This window comes from Porites lutea, chromosome 7 (genome assembly GCF_958299795.1).
Source record: "Porites lutea chromosome 7, jaPorLute2.1, whole genome shotgun sequence".
Lineage (NCBI taxonomy): Eukaryota > Metazoa > Cnidaria > Anthozoa > Scleractinia > Poritidae > Porites > Porites lutea.
The window spans coordinates 7,964,300-7,977,734 of NC_133207.1; the positions used below are offsets into that span (position 1 = coordinate 7,964,300).

Genomic DNA, 13,435 nt, shown 5'->3' on the forward strand with positions numbered 1-13,435 from the left:
AAACTGCGAAAAAAAAAATGAAACTACGCCTCACGTCGCTCCTCACAGCTTGTACTCGAAGGCACTGATGACACTGAAGAGACTCGAATAATTTTTGTACTTTTCACTTACATAAGCTCAATTGTAGAATGAATGTGAAAACACCTACTGACACTTTTCGGCCTTTTAGGTTCCTAAGTGTTGCAGTTTTTATTTTTTAAACAGTGGTTCAATTTTCCTTGTGTTTTTCTTTTTAGTAGGATTTGCTGAACACATTAAATCAATGAAGACAGTAAAATTGTGGTCAAGTACTCTTCTGAGTGAGCACAAATCAATCAATCTTTCAGTATTAAGCATAGTTGTTTTTGTCATGCATGAGAGCCTGAAGGTGGCATCTAATTTTATATAATTATGATCAGATAGTGCTTTAAGCTTTATTCATCACTTCGAAAGTATATTTATTCAGCTACTTCTTTCTAACTAAGACAAATTAACTTTGTTTCAGGGTCACTGTATGTATTAGCTACCCAGTTATGTGTTTAGATTTGGTTAGTGTTCTTCTCTGATCTGAAGCGGTCTATATCTGAATTACATTGTTTCTCAACCAAAGATGGACTTGATTAGCGCTAATATTGTATTCAGCTTTTTAGAGATCCAAAGCAACAATGTACCTGTAAATGATAAACTTCAACAAGATGTATTCTAAATCAAATTAATGAAACATATACCTGCACTTGTTTGGAGTACGAATTTTGTTTTCAACAACATAATGTGACCAGACAGTCATATTTTTTCAAGCCCCGGGGGGCGGTGGAATTAACAGGATGCCTGTTTCACCCGGGTAACGGGCGGGGGTTTAACGCGCACGCATTTTTTTTTTTTTTGGAAGCGGAGACAACAGCGAAGAACTGTATCCTTCTTTTCTTCAGAAACAGTTGTTTGAGGGCATCAACTCCCTTTGCGATTTCTAGATCTGTAGAAGTTTTCAGAAGCTCTATCGTTGTATTTTTAAATTTTGCTGAGTGTGATATGCAGTGTACTGACAAGACCCGGGAAATTAGCGGTGTTTTAACACGCGGCCAATGTTAAATTCGCCGCCAAGTGGCGGGGGTCGGGGGGCCGGAGTTTCACTCGACTAATGCATTAGGCTTCCTGTTTGGCGCATTTAATTATCGCGCGCTGGAGTCATTCTTCGCTCTTACGATTTTCAAAATCATTTACTCTGTCTTTTGCCTCTAACGGTTTTGTACCTTCTAACTGTCCTCTCCAAGAGCAAGTCCTCTTCATCCTTTTACCTCAAAACATGGGCAATCTGTATAGTCGCAGACAAAGATGGGGAACGAGGAAAAATACGACGCGCAACGGTATTAAATAGGCTCTCGATAATGTGACCTCACATTTTCCCACTATGTTGGAACCGATCACGTCAGCCAGTTTCCTATCCAGTCTGTCGGAACTGCTTCTCCAGACAATAAACTCACGCTCACGATAAAGAACAGAACTGTTTTAATACTTCTAAATCTCTCTCGGTAAAGATCACTAACTCTCGCCATGTGCTTTTTTTTGCTCATCCATTACTTCTTGAAAACGACATCCTATAATATCCATAATCCTAGCTCCCAGGCCCCCACGACCTTAGGGTGCGCCTGACTAGTTTACAAAGTAAAAAAACGCGGACGAAACATTCTTAACATCCGAGTATCAACCTACGAATTCTCACAAGTCTTTCTATTATCCATGGTTTGATTAGGCACCTAAATTTTCCCGACTTAATTTTGATTAAGTCTTAAAAGACTTCAAAGCTTTGCATTTCTTTCCAACGAAGAGTCGCTCTGCCCGAAGTGACTAGAGTTAAATGAAATCATTCCAAAGCAGTTCTTATTACACTTGTTGATTGCCTTTGACTATATATAGAGAGAATCAATATGATAATGTCTTCAGTTTGTTTGTAGAAGTCTGAGTAAACGTATTTAAATGGTCATTTTCGATGTTTGTGTCCCGTTGAAAATTGCGAGGATCGGCCTGTAACGTAGAAAACGTTAAATTATATAATTTTTCTTTCGCGCAAATCAATGCAAGCTCTCCAGCAGTTAAAGCACCACGGAGCGTGCTAACAATGCAGCACATAAAAAAATACACTCATGATCGTAAAGTGACTTGCTCACAGCATCGGAAAACTACTTGCTTCCTAAACACGCGTTGAGTTACATTTTAAGATCATTCTCGATACGCTAACCTTTTTTGTATAAGACATTCGTGACATTTTTACTCGACCATTATTGATATGAACGACTAGACATCTGTGCCCGGGCTTTGTTGAATGATTTAACGAAAGCGTAAATAAACGGAATTTTGTTGTAGCACCCAGTCCCCTTATCAAAAGATTTTCGAATTTCCCTTCCTGTCTAAAAGATTAACTTAAAAGGCCCGGACACAGAAATGATGTACCCACTAGTCCCATGACTATGACGATAACTGCAACTTCCAGAAAGTAATTAAAAGTGGTACCATATTGCCAAAGAGATACCTGTGCTAAAAATAGCCTTAATAGGTCACGTGATAATTAGTGACTCCAATCATCATTTAAATTTATTAAACTTATACCCAGTAAGTCAGTCCTTAAGTTATTTTGTGCTATATCGAAAGCTTAAGAAGTTAGACCACCCCTCTTGTTTTTGAGGAATTAAATAGAGGACCCATACCTTAATTTTCTTGAGAAGTTACTTAATGACTGCTTAGCATTATTCTCTTAATGTAATCAAATAAGTTTACATATCTTCTCCTAAGAGTCAGCTCTCGTACTGTGTATTTTTTTGACGTTTTAACGTTATCAAATGCTTTAATTTTACGCGTCTTTTCTTTGTTTGGACCGCTACCCAGCCAAGCTTGAGTTTTCTTGACATTACAGGCAGATTGTCTCGAACCCACATTTAATGGAGTCCAAACACCTTAACATAAGCCCAAGGAAAGAGACAATAATCAAACTGTACAATTTCAAATTGCTATAGAATACAGAAGACAACATCTAAAAGAGTTTGATTGGCTTCAGTATTTCTTGATGTGAATCATAAATAGTCTATAAATACGACAAAACGTACATGAGGCGTACTCAATATTACGTTGTGGTAGCTATAAAAAATACGTTGTGGGTAGAATTTTTTAAACTGCATTGATAAGTAAGACAAGTAAGCAGCCCTTTTCGGCTGCAAACTTCTTGTCATTGGCTTGGTTCTCCAAATTTGCCACTTTTTTGTACAAATGAATTCACCTTTTTGCAAGCGGAAAAAATCCCCAGTACGATTGTCAAATTCTACCCACAACGTATTTTTTGTCAAATTGTTCAAATGCACTTAACAGATATCACATAGCTTTTAGATGAACAGTATTTCACAGTTATTGTGAATAGTGCATGGTTTATGACGTATTTCGATAGATTAGTATCGCGTGGGCCGTTTGCTAATCGACGCGTAAAATGGCATGAGCAGGGATACACAGTTTGCTAGTGCGCCGCCTTCGGTGCACCAGGTCACGAGTTCGATCCCCGGTGACATTACATACTTGTTTCGACTTTTCTCTTTTTCTATGTAGTTTTAACTTGCTTCAAGGTGACTCTACCCAGTATTTTTATTGGCACACCCTCCATCTTTGAATCTCTTATACTTAAACAAATCGATCTGTATTGTAAAACGACTATGACACATGGATTAAACTTGGACTACAGCTGTAAACGCTATTATTGTATCACTTTTTTTGGCGATTGGATTAAATGTCACGTGGCAATGACGTCACAATGGTTTTAGCTCTAAATCAAATTTCAGCAATTTTCGGCATTTTCTTTTGAAATGCTTTACTCTAGATATTTTTTGGATAAATGTCTTCTGCTGTGCGAAGTTTTACAAAAATCTATAAGAGGAATTTCGAGATATTTTGGAATTTCTATAAAAAGGGTATAAATTGTGCATGCACTGAACTGGACTGGACTTAATGCAGACAAATTTGCTACTTATTGGATGTATCCGAAAAGGTTTTATCACTCATTTGCTTTGCAAATGACCCTTATATACTCTAGAAGCCGCTGAACCTAAATACACTTGCGCGATTTCGACACACATGAAAACGCATGAATCAGGGTAAAACGCAATGCTGAGCTCTTTTTGTAATTTTTAAGGCTACTTTCACGGAAACAGCGATTAAAACAAAATTCGTCGATAGATTGTTTTAAAACTTTTTTGGTACATTAATTGATCAGTGTACTATTAAATCCCCGAATTTCGTGTTGATTGGAAACTTTTAAAGTTGTCTAACATGGGCGCAAAAGTGAATAAATATTGAAGCGATGTCTAATATCTGGCTAAGTTCTTGCTGTGGGACTTCCTATTGTCTCGAGTTTATCACAATATCAAATTCCCATGCAGCACGCGAGAATTTACCGCTTGAGAAAAAGCTCAATACCACAATATCGTAAACCCCAATGTCCCCCTCGATCTACATGGCAGAAACTATGAAAGAAAAAAAAATTCTAGAGTTTGAATTCCTCGTTGTCAACAGGATGTAGGCATTTGTGCTCGATCTCACGAGTCCATTAATTGATGATCATCGGAATGGTTAGCAAATTTCATTGACATAGAAGTATCAGTACAAGATAATTTTTAAATATTTTTGTCAGTGGCTACTGAATCATTAAATGCGGCATGTGCATGCTAAAGTTTTAACGGTGATATCAATCAAGAATTGACTAGAAATTCATCCTAATAACAACCATATATCAGTATTAAGCCACATTACAAATATTAGTTGTCGCATATTGTGAAAAGTATCGCTCGGTATGTTTCTTATATTTTGTACTCTGTATTCCTTACTTCCTGCATAGTTATTAGAGGAGACTGGTTATGAAAAGCGGCAAACGTCAATGATAAAAACAACAGTGCTGCAGTTTATGTTGGAAGCACCCTGAAAGTGCACAATCCTTTGTTTTCTGTTGGCAAATTGTTACGGAATAAATTAATGCAACGTTTTTATTGGTCAATACAATCAAAATGATAGGAATTCTTTTGAACGTTGTGCACTTTCAGGTCCACAAAAACACATAACAAAGGAGTCTGACGGGTTTCATAACCATTCCACCAAATTAACTATGCTTCCTGCTACTACTACTACTTCTACTACAACCACGTCACTACCACTACCACTACGACCACCACTATACCATTAAACCACTTCCTCATGTATGCTTCATTTACAAGTGTCACGGCAAAAAACGGCAAAACAGTAGCCCGCACCCTGGAAATTTGTTGTTGACCTCAATGGACTGGGAATTCTACGCGATGAATTCTTAGTGTAGGGCCATGGCTTATAGGCTAAACCACTGCCATTCACTGTCAAAACAAACACCCCAAGAGAGTGAATAAGGTGTATGGTAGACTCAGTCATCCACTTTAATTGAATTAAGACAAACTGAGTCAAAACTACCGCCCAGTTGATATCTACACCCATGGGCGCCCGAGGATCCCAAAACTGATGAATTATATATGCTAACGGCAAATCAGTTATAATCCGCTGCAAAGCTAAACTACTGAGTTGTGCGATCAATCATACAAAGACAGCTGACGTTAGACCTAGAGCGCATCTTGTTAGTTTCTAGCTCACTTTTGCTTGATGTTCTTTACTGCCATTGTAGAGTCCAAACGAGGCAAAAAGTATTTAAGACTTGAGTGATAAATTGCAGGGACTCCAGAACCGTGCGGCACGCGTTCGTCACAAACTCCAATTACAATGCATATGAGTATACTTTTAAATGACTTGGAGTGGCAAAACCTTGAAACTCAGCGGCAAACTTAGAAGGCTGTGATGGCGTATAGATCTTTGAATTGCCTTGCATCTGATTACATGTCTTCAAAATTCATCCTACGCAGCGATTTGTTTAATTCTTATAACCTTAGAGACTCCGAAAATAAGCTCGCTTTTCTCTTTTCACGAACCAGTTGCTATAGAAATAGCATCTGCTATAGCGGGGCTGTTCTGTGGAACAATTTGCCCACTGATGTAAGAAAAGCAAAATCTTTGACTCTTAACTTCTATCTCGAACACGGCATTAATGGAAAACAGGCTTTAATTTTATAAATTAATCCTATTTAATTATTTATTTCAGCAGTCATCTTTGTAAGTGCTATTACTATTAATTCAACAGTTAGTAACTTTTAGTAGGATATGGTATATTTGTCTGATGTTTTTACCGTGTATAAATAAAAGTAATGATGATGATGATGATGATGATGAAGATGCAGGGCGGATCCAGGATTTTTTTTAGGAGCGGGTGCACTCGTCTCTTGCTTTACTTCAACACCAATAAACCACATAGTTTTTTTTTGCAGAATACCAGTTGTATTAGAAAACCGCAGGTCATCTCGGGGAGGGCGGGGGGGGGGGGGGGGGGGTGCGCACCCCCTGCACCCTCCCCCTTGATCCGCCCCTGGGATGAGGATGACTTCTGGAGTGGCCTTTACTATACTATAATTGCTGCACGCACATGTTGTGTGCGATGTAAAAACTAAAGCAAAAAATAAAGCAAGGCAATATATTTTTTGCGTTATTCCGAGCTGCAATACGTTTGCGTGCAAATATGTGAATTGTGAAAGATAGACATGCCGATATTATTGATGGCTGGTTAAACTTTCGCAACTTAAGTTTGACGCATTTTAGTTGATTACAAATTCATTTCAAGGGTCTCTTGTTCTGTCTTGAAAGATCTTCTTAGACTGTGGCCCTTGACCTAAGAGCTTGCTTACAATTAAACTTTGTAAAATAGTTTTTATAGAACAAATTGACTATCATGATGTAATTAAAAGGAAGTACAGTTTCGATTAACTTCATTCATTCTTTTTATAATACAGTGCGATTTAGTTTTTTTTTTATATATATATATATATCAACAGCTCTTTTATTCATTAACTATTGATCAGCCTGCAGCTAAATTACTTCTGCGTGTGATCGTGCAATATTAAGACCTCTAGGAACTTTTTTCAGCGTGAATTTCAGTAATATTGGACAGAAGTTATTTTTAAAAAGTTTCCCAAATAGTGTTATTCGGATCAAAAAAAAAAGAAAAAAATCCTTGAACATCATAATTATTCGGATCGAAGCGGTGATGTGGTTAAGACTGAGATAAACAGTAATTATCAAGTGTCACAATTCACAATGTTTTTTTACCAGTTACTTTGCTTATTTGTTTCAGTTTTAGTATTTTCTTTGCTTCAACTGGCCAACGCTCAACGCAGTAAGTATCTGCTAGATTTTACTTGTGTTATCATTATGATTATTTTTGCTTGAAAACCCAATTAAACTACGGGTTTTGGACCCACTTTGTTCACTTATTGAGCTTCAAACGGGTCCCTGAAAAAGGAATCGAAAATATCTTGTTAGATCCATTTTTTAATCCTTTTTTAAAATTGGGCCTAGCTAACAGCAACGCGGGTACTGCTTAATTTTGTAAAATTACTCCTTACTAAAAATTCCATTTTTGTCAAGATCCGGTCTCTGAAAGATCAATATTAAGTGGTTTTTGTGCCCGAGGTAAATTTCGCACACAATGTTTTCATGGACACTTTCAAAAAAAATGAATAATATATTCTTCTTCTTCTTCTTGAACAAAATCGACGGGAAAATCTTACAGACTGGCTATTAATTTAAACTTTTCATTTTGTAACGTGTTTATCAACACACAGGTTTTAGAATTCATAACAGGTATATATTAAAAGGTTAGTCATGGTAGTCTCACGAGCTGCGCATGCATGGGAAATCGCTGCCAACAAATGACTGTTCGAGGCGTTCGGAAAGTGGAGTGCATCAAACTTCGTGGGACTTACGTTCATGCTGTTTCGCAATGGTTTTAACCGCTGGTTTTTAATGTGATTCCCGGGCTCATGCTGTTCGGAAAGTTTGAGTGGTCAAATCTTCAAGTAAAAGCCGCTGATCAAAAATACTGCTAAAACCAAAGATGGTGGAAAAAATTCTGAGAAACAAGCTTTCGAGCGAAAGGTTTTTGGAGCCAATTTAGATGACATTTGACCGAGATATTGCAGAGCGATGGTCTTTGATTTAAGTCGTGGAGTAGAAGCGCTTTTACAAATAGAATTAACTCCAAATTGTTCAAACGTGAGAATGGAGAATATGCTTTTTCAGTGGACAAAAACTCACGAGAGAAAGATAAGACTTTGTACTTGAAGTTTTAAGCGGGACCTCTGAGAGTTTCCCAACGGAATTGTCATTAATTACCGAAGAAAAGAGGTTAATCAAGGTGGCAAAGCTCCATTTGCAAAGGATTGATATGGAAGACACAGGTAATTTTTTCGTATTTTTATTTCCATTCTGGGATAAGCGCGAGATTTGAAGATACAGGTAAGAGTTTAAGTTTGTCAAAACTAAGATCTAAGTACGTCATTCTTTGAGTCTCATGCGGTTCCTGGTTTCAGGTTAATCGCACAACATGCTGTATCGCAAATTATTTTAGTTATCCCACATTTCTTTGTAAAATTTCCATTGTTTACTTCTTGGAATTTTGTCTAAGTTTCCACTGCTACCGCGCGTGCGTGAAATTAAATTCTGGCTATGAGGAGGGAGAGAGAGAGAGAAGAGGGAATCGGCTACACAAGACCTTTACTTCCTTCCAAAATGCTGCTTGTTCCATTAATTCTTCTTTCTCTTGCGGGTAGTTTTGACTGCCCAGACCATGTGATTTTTACCGCTTGTTTGACACTGAGAGGTCATGACACGCATATTGATTCCCCCCCCTGGTTTTTGTTTATGGTCAGCAGGATTTGCCATCTGATGCAAGAGCATTTCTTTAACCTCTTTTAAAACTTAAATCTCTCTATTGCGGCAAAAAAGGGTTTTACTTTGTGAATGTGATAGTTTCCCCCTGGTTTCTTGCAATGTTTGTCAGGCTGGGCCCAGCTCGTTAAATTTCACGGATATACTCTATTTATATAAGAATTTTTTTTTTTCGGTCCAGGCTGAATATATATCCTTATTTTTCTGCCGATTTTAGACTGACAACATTCAAAAATACACAAAAATGTGCAACAAAATCCCTGTCGCTGGAACCTTCATCAGTCCTGTCTCCAATTTCACACCTTGCCACGACTGGAATATCTTTTCTTCTAGAAAAACACGTTTGTGCCTCTTAAACCAATCTCTTCTATACTGTTCTATACATCAGAAATTGTCCTTTTGCGACCCGAATTGTATCTTTTAACCACCATGGCTGGCTCTACCAATTGTAGCCGCCATCCTGTTTTTGCCAGAACAATCTTGAAAAATTCTGCAGATTTTTTTATTGTTGTGCTTCGGCTCGCATATGTGCAGTTCATGAGACTTACCCTTTAATACAACATATGTGCCAGTGCCAAATGAATTCAGAGAGTTGCGTAAGTTATATTTACAAAGCAATGCGTGCAATAAGATGTAATTTATGTATGTATTTAAATCCTTGCCCTTATTGGTATTGTCACATGAAAAGGCTAAGTATCCAATAAGCACCAGAAACCATTAAGGCATCTGCAAATTTATTGTCAACTACCATTGCAGCATCAAATTACTATTGTTTAATGTTGCAGTTGGAATAATGCTGTCACTGATTTGGGTTTGAATTAATTGATTCAAACCCAAATCAGTGACAGCATTAATCCAAGCATGTTTATAGATTGCTTTAAGGTAGTATGAGAGTCAAAAGGTATAAGGGAACATTTTCTTGAAAATTATTTCAGCTTTGAGACTGGTTGGAGGGTCTAGGAGCTCCGAAGGAAGAGTTGAAGTATTTCATAATAACACCTGGGGAACAGTTTGTGATGACTGGTGGGGTATAAATGACGCACATGTTGTTTGTAATCAGCTTGGATATCCTGGTGCTATTGCTGCTCCAAAATATGCCCGGTTTGGGGCTGGAAGTGGTCAAATTTGGCTGGATGACGTAAAATGTCAAGGCAACGAACCGTCAATTGTCTATTGTAGGCACAAAGGGTGGGGCATTCATAATTGTGGTCACTATAGCGATGCCTCTGTGGTATGTAACGGAGGTAAGAGCGAGTATGCTTTCTATCAGGAGCCTACAATCCCGTAGTGAGCAACGTCCATGTCATTTATTACAGCGTTTTCACTGACTAAAATTGAACTAAGAAAAACAGCAAAACGAAAACCCCTAAAAATGGCATTTTCACCGTTTATATGACATTCAGTTTTCACATCCTATAGACACAGTAATAATCTGCTCATGAACGAAACGCAGCTTCCTTTTTCTTGGGAAAAATGCTAATAATTAGTGTATCTAAAAATAAACCAGCCTGTGTGAAAACGCTGTGACATAGGCCTAGTGTGGAATTTGCTCACTCCTTGTTTTGGGTTTCTGTTTTTACAAGATGCCAGTAAGGCAAAGCTATAATATTAAATTTTTAGCCTCTTGCCAACATTCTCGGTAAATGAATAAATCCCAGTAAATAAAAATATAAATTTATATTACAGTAAATAATATAATAATGTTGTAGTTCCAGAAAATATCCATACTCCACCCCCACTTAGGGCAATGGAAATTCAAATTCCATGTTTTTTGGAGGTTTTTCCTAGGGAGTAAGAGTAAGATTCTTATTAATAAACAACAGCTGCTTCTCTGTTGAGCAAGCTATCACTTATTTTACTATTAACCGGTGTTTCAAAATAAGTAATTTTGTTTGCATTGATCATCTTTTATCTACTGTTGGCTGAATGCTTTATTCACGGCTTACGCAATAGTTTTATTGATACATACATACACTTTTACTTCTGAGAAAAATGTACAAGTTTCGATGAGTCAAGAGCTATATATATGTAATGCCTCTTGATCACAGTAGATTAGCCAATTTACACATTTGTAATTTATATAGGTTGTATTCCTCTGTCTAAAACGGAGGCCAAAATAAAAAATCAAGCCGAATTTTTGGTGTTCGACAAGTTTACTTTACAAAATCTTGCTAACAACAAATCTGGTGACGTGTAAGCCAGCAATTTATACTTTTTTATACAGGCGGTGTTTTTATAAAAATCGCCCCATGTAAGGTAATCCAAGAGAGTCTTGGATTCCGGATTCCACGCTGTGGATTCCGGATTCCATGCCTGTGGATTCCGGATTCCACATCCGTGGATTCCGGATTTCATAAGTGGCTGGATTCCAGATTTCAAAATTCTATTTTCTGGTTTTCAACGTTTCCTTTGTACTTTGTCTTCACCAAAAAAGCTTGTTCTTTTTTTTACCCGAAGTGTACATTGTCTTATATAAAATATAAGTATAAAATATAATTCTTGGCCTTACCCGAGAGGATTATGAATATAGGAGCGGTTTCTGAAGTCCACTGAGTCCACATCGTTGAAGAAATACTAACGAGGAAGGGCTATTCTTATTTTCATAATAACAACGGCGTCAACAATAACAAAAGAGGTACACATTGCCAAAATCAGTGCTTTTCAGGTTCAAACATAATTCGTCTCCGAATTGTTTAATTGCCACACAGAAATGTAAAACTTCTGTTACAGCTTACCAACAAATAGCGTGAAGATAGTCCAATTACTATACTACAAGCTACGCAGGCAACGGAAACGTTTATCTCAGAATAAACCGTGTCGTTCTCCGTCCTGATAAACTAACTCCCGGCAGTCTTATCGGGAGGGATACTTCTCCCTCATCCTCTGCAGTTGGTGGTGCAGTTTCATTCTCATTGTCATCATCGTCACCGTAGTCCCCATTAGCAATTCGACAGAGCCTGTTATCCTCCTCTGTTGTTAAAATGATGTCTGATCCATCGGAAGAAAAGTCGAGTACTCGGGTTAGAATGCACTTGGGGGAATTCCCATTACAGACATCACCGGAGGTGTATGTTAGTGAATCACTTGTTTGGTTTAGCCACTTTAGGGATACTCTTTGCTGCACAAAATTTCCACCATTCACTTCTATTTGTACATCCTCCAGAAGAACTGCTAACCAGAAGGGTGAGATCTCTCTTCTACGGTTGTGTCTTACTGCCAATATGTCGTCTTTCTGGTAAATGGTTTGCACCCGTACAGCCGTACTCCGCAATGCCACATTAGCATCCACAACTTGGCAGGCTGTTGTTACGTCTTCACTTTCCTCTAATGAGGCTGTGATGGTAGTGGGACACATACTAAGGGCATAAGGAAGGGTGCCAGTTAGCTCTTTTGTTTTTGAGCGGACATTTTCCTGTCTTACGCCTCTTCCATACTCCTTAGCAAATTCTCGCATCACAGTTTCTCGCCTTGTGTCTTCTTCTTTGCCTGTTCCTTCAGTGATTGCTGACAGCTTGTTTGGTCGCGTCTTGATGTTTGGGGGTTCACCTTTGATAATTTTCTCCGGATAATATGAATTGGGCCCAGTGAAATATGAGAAATCCTTCTCGTAAATGCGCAGCATATCGTCTTCCACGCAGCGCGCTCTTCTGTAAGCGTAGTTAGCCACTGTAGGCATGTCGTGGTCTGCTCGCATTCCTTTGAAATAGCATTCCACGCCCAAAGTTGTCATACTTTCGAAACAGATCCTGTCCAGAAGGTGACTATGCCCAATCTCCGTTAGCGTGTTGGTAAGGCTGGTCAGCGATTCTAGCACTATGAGGAAGGACTGTCGGGTGCATCGAGGTATGGTCATGTCGGGGCCGTTGGTATTTCGCTTGCCCGTCCTCTCCAGGGCCTACTGTTCGTGGTTAGAGAGAAATGCAACCAACTCCTCGACAGATTTTACATGATCTTCAAATGTACGTGGTAGGTCTTCTTCTTTGGCTTTCTTGTCGAGTCGGAACACGTTTGCATATTGGGCCATCTTACTTTGCAGGGGGATCAGTCCCTTTGCTGACGTCAACATTCTTATTACTACGTTACCGGTATCGCATACGAAAACAGTGTTTCGATATACGCATAAAGCAGTAGGCTTGTTCCATCGACTTTGGACACCATCACGATGGCCTGCAGTTTCTCCACACACTTTTGTTAGGGTTTCTTTACCCCCAAGCATCTCTTCTTCCTTCAAACTGAACAGTGCGTGTTCTTTGCTGGAGGACAAGAACACGGTTCCACCATCTGTCACTGCAATACCCATGAGGCCTGGAATATTCGAAATTGTTCTCAGTTTCAATCGTCCTCTCACTTGACAAAGATGAATACATGAACCATTCCCGTCTCCAGCTAACAAGTATTGCTCGTCACGTGTTAAGGCTAATGAAGTTAATAAACTAGATCGATCAAAACAAAACAATTCATTTAACTGGCCGACGCAGTTAGTTTCCTCATCGTCTACAACACCAGAAATTGAAAAAATCTTGCCAAGACCAACGTCTGACACAAACAGTTCAACGCTACCATTTGCAGACGCACATATGGCAAATGGTGACACCAGATCCGGTACATTACCTTCAGAAATAAGGGAAAG

General features: G+C 38.5%; 1 pseudogene; it reads right to left on the bottom strand.

The window, feature by feature from the left end:
• Positions 1 to 11,557: 11,557 nt before the first annotated feature.
• LOC140943654 (uncharacterized) lies at positions 11,558 to 13,179 on the bottom strand (annotated as a pseudogene).
• Positions 13,180 to 13,435: the final 256 nt, after the last annotated feature.